We start from the raw sequence: 5,548 nt of genomic DNA, 5'->3' as shown, positions 1-5,548 counted from the left end.
TGTGTGTGTGTGTGTGTCGGTGTCGGTGTGTGTGTGTGTGTCGGTGTGAACCACACTACATGACCAAAAGTATGAGGACACCTGTTAATTGAACATCTCATTCCAAAATCATGGGCGTTAATATGGAGTTGGTCCCCCCTTTGCTGCCATAACAGCCTCCACTCTACTGGGAAGGCTTTCCACTAGATGTTGGAACATTGCTGCAGGGACTTTCTTCCATTCAGCCACAAGAGCATTAGTGAGGTTGGGCGATTAGGCCTGGCTCACAGTCGGCGTTCCAATTCATCCCAAAGGTGTTCGATGGGGTTGAGGTCAGGGCTCTGTGCAGGCCAGTCAAGTTCTTCCACACCGAACTTGACAAACCATTTCTGTATTGATCTCGCTTTGTCCATGGGGGCATTGTCATACTGAAACAGGAAAGGGCCTTCCCCAAACTGTTGCCACAAACTTGGAAGCACACAATTGTCTAGAATGTCATTGTATGCTGTAGCGTTAAGATTTCATTTCACTGGAACTAAGGAGCCTAGCCAGAACCATGAAAAACAGCCCCAGACCATTATTCCTCCTCCACCAAACTTTATAGTCGGCACTATGCATTCAGGCAGGTAGCGTTCTCCTGGCATCCGCCAAACCCAGATTCGTCCGTCGGACTGCCAGATGGTGAAGCGTGATTCATCACTCCAGAGAACACGTTTCCACTGCTCCAGAGTCCAATGGCGGTGAGCTTTACACCACTCCACCCAATGCTTGGCATTGTGCATGGGGATCTTAGGCTTGTGTGCGGCTGCTCGGCCATGGAAACCCATTTCATGAAGCTCCCGACGAACAGTTCTTGTGCTGACGTTGCTTCCAGAGGCAGTTTGGAACTCGGTAGTGAGTGTTGCTACCGAGGACAGACAGCGGTCCCATTCTGTGAGCTTTTGTGGCCTTCAGATAGGTGATCTGTTTCACCTCACGGCTGAGCTGTTGTTGCTCCTAGACATTTCTAGGCAGCTCTAGCAGGGCAGAAAGTTGACGAACTGACTTGTTGGAAAGGTAGCGTCCTATGACGGTGCCACATTGAAAGTCACTGAGCTTTGCAGTAAAGCCCTTCTACTGTCAATGTTTGTCTATGGAGATTGCATAGATGTGTGCTTGATTTAATACACCTGTCAGCAACAGGTGTGGCTGAAATACCTGAACCCACTAATTTGAAGGGGTGTCCACATACTTTTGTATATATAGTGTAACTATATTTTGTCAAGTTTAATCTCTGTTCTCAGCACACTTCCTCCCTCCCTGGCTTTCTGCCTTGTAAGAAGTGAGGATGAGAGTGGTAAAAAGTGAGAATGAGAGGGGTAGGAAGTGGAGAGGAGAGCTCAGAAGAGGGGAGCAGAGGAGAGCCAAATAATGCTATTCATAATGGAGACGATTCAGACTTAGGAAATCTATGCCTTTTGTAAACATTTTGACGTAATCACTTCTCAGTAGTTGGTATTCAGACTTACCTTATGCAGGTGCGTAACGGTGATATGATACGAAGGTTTGGCTTGGAAATGTTTTTTCCCTGGTCACAGATCGCTGATGTGTTGTGCGTTGAAGTCCACAAGCGAAGGGAAAAGGGTAGAGGAGGAGAATGTGTAGATGCGAGAAGGAATAGAACGAGCTGTTTGTATGTGGCTATGAAAGTGAACTGTTTGCGTGTGATCAGGGGTGTATTCAGTCCGCCGATTCTGTTGAAAAAACGTTTCTTAAAATGGAAACCAACGGAGCAAAACCAGAATAAACATAGCTGAATTTGTCCAATAGAAACTCTTGTTTGCAAGTGTCGGACTAATGATTACACCCTAGATCAGCTAGATGCAGGCAAGAATGTGCAAGGCTGTATTGAATGTGTCAATGTCTGTTCATGTGTCACTGTCTGTCAACTCAAATCTTTCTCTCAACCTGTGTGCACTTACGTTGTAGCAACCTCGTGATGGGTATAGGGAAAATTAGAGAATTATCGATGTTCTATTGAACTGGGTGAATGGAATATGAAGGACAGTCATCCGATATGCTGTAATAGAAATAAGGCCACGCTAAGAAAAAAAAAAGAATTGTCCTCCCTCATCTTCGACGGCACTGACCCCCACTGCAATCCGTTCACAAAAATGGATGGCTCCTACAGACAGTGAGTCACGTGTCCGTGGCTTGCTATAGAAAGCAGGCATCCAGGCATCCAGTTACTGATTGACTGAACGTTATAATGGGAGAAACTAGTGACCTAAGTGACTTTTAGCGTGGTATGATCGTCGGTGCCAGGCAAGCCGGATCTAGTATCTCGGAAACGTCCGCCCTAGGGTTTACCCGAGAATGGTGCAACAAACAAAAACATCTATTCAGCGGCAGTCCTGTGGGCGAAAAACAGCTTGTTGATGAGAGAGGTCGAAGGAGAATGACAAGAATCATGCAAGTTAGCAAGCGGGCCACAAACAGACAAATAATGACGCAGTACAAAAGTGGTGTGCAGAACGGCATCTAATTTCGGAACGCACAACTCGTCGATCTTTGTCAAGGATTGGGCTATTGCAGCAGACAACCACACCTGGTTCCACTCCTATCAGCTATAAACAAGAAGAAGCGGCTCCAGTGGGCATCACCTGGAACAAGACAGCTGTCACGTCCTGACCTTAGAGATCCTTTTTATGTCTCTGTTTTGGTTGGTCAGAGTTTGGGTGGGCATTCTATGTCTGGTGTTCTATGTTGTCCTTGTGTTGTATTTCTGTGTGTTTGGCCTGATATGGTTCTTAATCAGAGGCAGCTGTCTATCATTGTCTCTGATTGAGAATCATACATAGGTAGCCTGTTCCCACCTGTGTTTTGTGGGTGGTTGTTTCCTGTGTTAGTGTTTGCACCATACGGGACTGTTTCGGTTGTTTGTTTGTACTTTTGTACTTTTGTTATTTTGTTCAGTGTTCTGTTGATTTATTAAATATCTCATCATGGACACTTACCACGCTGCACATTGGTCCGATCCTTGCTACTCCTCCTCAGACGAAGAGGAAATCCGTTACAACAGCGAGTTCAGTTTTACTTGAGTGGCCTGGTCAGTCCCCAGACCTCAACCTAATAGAGCATCTTTGGGACGAGATGGAACGGGCTGTTCGCAGCTGTCCAATGTGCAGAAGCTGCGTGATGCCATCGCGTCAGCATGGACCAACATTCCTGTGGTCCAAGAATTCAGGCTGTTCCGGAGGCAAAAGGGGGTCCGACCCAGTACTAGCTGGGTGTACCTAATAAACGGTATATTGGTGAATCAAAAACACAGAGGCTTGATTCATCCTGAAAAGTTGCCACATTCAACTGTTCAATCCTTGAAATATCGGAAGGTGAGAAAAGAGTAAGGGTTGAGCAATAGTCCTATGAATCTACGCTGATCATGGAACTGTAATGACAACGGTACTCATCCTGAAACATGCACTAGGCCTGCAGGTTTAAACTGCTATGTGTGATCTGCGTTCCATAATGATTCCAATAGGCGCACATGTCCCAACATGTAATACATTAGTCTAATATGACGTGACAGAGGAAAGAGATGGAAACTGACGATGTAATGGAATCATGCAAAATGTAGGCTATAAATTGAAGGATACGAAAACTAAAGTGACAGTTATTATGTATGTGGGGTATTGCTGACGGTGGCTACCGATATGCTCGAAACTGAAACGTCCGGGCATAGTCTACAATTAAGACATTCTATAGCGCATAAATGAACTTCGTAGGTTAGGCACTACTGTTTCCATAGGCAACCCTGTTCCTGGAGTGTCGCAGGTAGTCTGGGATGTTGTTCCAACTAGGCACCACACCTGACCAACTGAGCTAATTGACCAGTTCAGTGGATTGGCTAAATTCAACAAACCTGTTCTTAATAAATCAAAAACCATGAAACGCCTGCACTACTCCGGGACCAGGGTTGCCCACCCCCCTGTATCCCATACAGCCTCAGCTTGGGTTTCCAAATTTCACCTCCCTAAATTATGAAGCCACAGGCCTACAACTACAATTCTGAAAAAACGACACAGTTGTTTATACTTCACTGTGGAAAAGAGGCTGAAATACCTGTCATGTTGACATGCTTTTCACTTTGCTGAAATATGACTTGTTTCACATTAGTCTCCAGCAATCATAAGGTAGAATGGATCTAAAACTACTGTCGTTTATATTTACAATCCCCTCATCCAATCCCCTCATCCAATCCCCTCATCCAATCCCCTGATCCAAACGGAATACTCATTAACCCAGCTCTTATCAATAGCTTGGTGTTATTTCTATGGGGGAAAAGACAACCTTATTCATTGTTTCCTCGCACATAAAGGAAGGTAGAGTTATGAGGGAATGTCAGAATATGTGTATATGTAGACACATCTCTGACAAACTCCCATTTCAGTGATCTCCACTCCACACCTCTGACACACTTCCATTTCAGTGATCTCCACTCCACATCTCTGACACACTTCCATTTCAGTGATCTCCACTCCACATCTCTGACACACTTCCATTTCAGTGATCTCCACTCCACATCTCTGACAAACTTCCATTTCAGTGATCTCCACTCCACATCTCTGACAAACTCCCATTTCAGTGATCTCCACTCCACATCTCTGACAAACTTCCATTTCAGTGATCTCCACTCCACATCTCTGACAAACTCCCATTTCAGTGATCTCCACTCCACACCTCTGACAAACTCCCATTTCAGTGATCTCCACTCCACACGTGTAACTGGCTGGCACAGCCTTTCCCCATGCTGAAGTTCAAGGTCAGATTACGTGTAGAGAGTGAAGTTCCATTTACGCACGTCTGAATTCTCCCTTAAATGTCTTACAGCTTGTGTGTGTGTGTGTGTGTGTGTGTGTGTGTGTGTGTGTGTGTGTGTGTGTGTGTGTGTGTGTGTGTGTGTGTGTGTGTGTGTGTGTGTGTGTGTGTGTGTGTGTGTGTGTGTGTGTGTGTGTGTGTGCAATACTTGGCCGATGGGCAGAGACATGGGGTCTAACCTGGTCTGCCAACTCTACTCTCAAAAGCAGAGAAAGAAAACTGAAAAACTTGACATTTTGGAAGCAGAGGGGAGACCAGTCAATCTGCATCTCAAAGGTCACTGTGTGTGTGTGTGTGTGTGTGTGTGTGTGTGTGTGTGTGTGTGTGTGTGTGTGTGTGTGTGTGTGTGTGTGTGTGTGTGTGTGTGTGTGTGTGTGTGTGTCGGTGTGTGTGTGTGTGTGTGTGTGTGTCCAGTCCATCGAAGCCGTATGAGAAGAGCTGGGGAGATGGATAAACAAACGTGGTGTGACCACTGTGCAGAGAACAAACAGCACAGCAGGAAACCCTCAAAACAACTACATGTCTGGACCACAGAGAAGCACAGAAAGAGAGACATTAGGGAAGGCCTACATTCAAAAAGTGCTGTTAGGTGTGTATCAGTGAGAGGGTGAGACTGTGAATGACAGTTTGAACATGAGAGTGTGAATGACAGTATGGTGTGTTGTGAATGGTGTATTTGTGTGTGTGTGTGTGTGTGTGTGTGTGTGTGTGT

Source organism: Salvelinus alpinus, chromosome 21 (assembly GCF_045679555.1).
Source record: "Salvelinus alpinus chromosome 21, SLU_Salpinus.1, whole genome shotgun sequence".
Taxonomy (NCBI): Eukaryota; Metazoa; Chordata; class Actinopteri; order Salmoniformes; family Salmonidae; genus Salvelinus; species Salvelinus alpinus.
Note: the sequence above shows the minus strand (reverse complement) of the source record.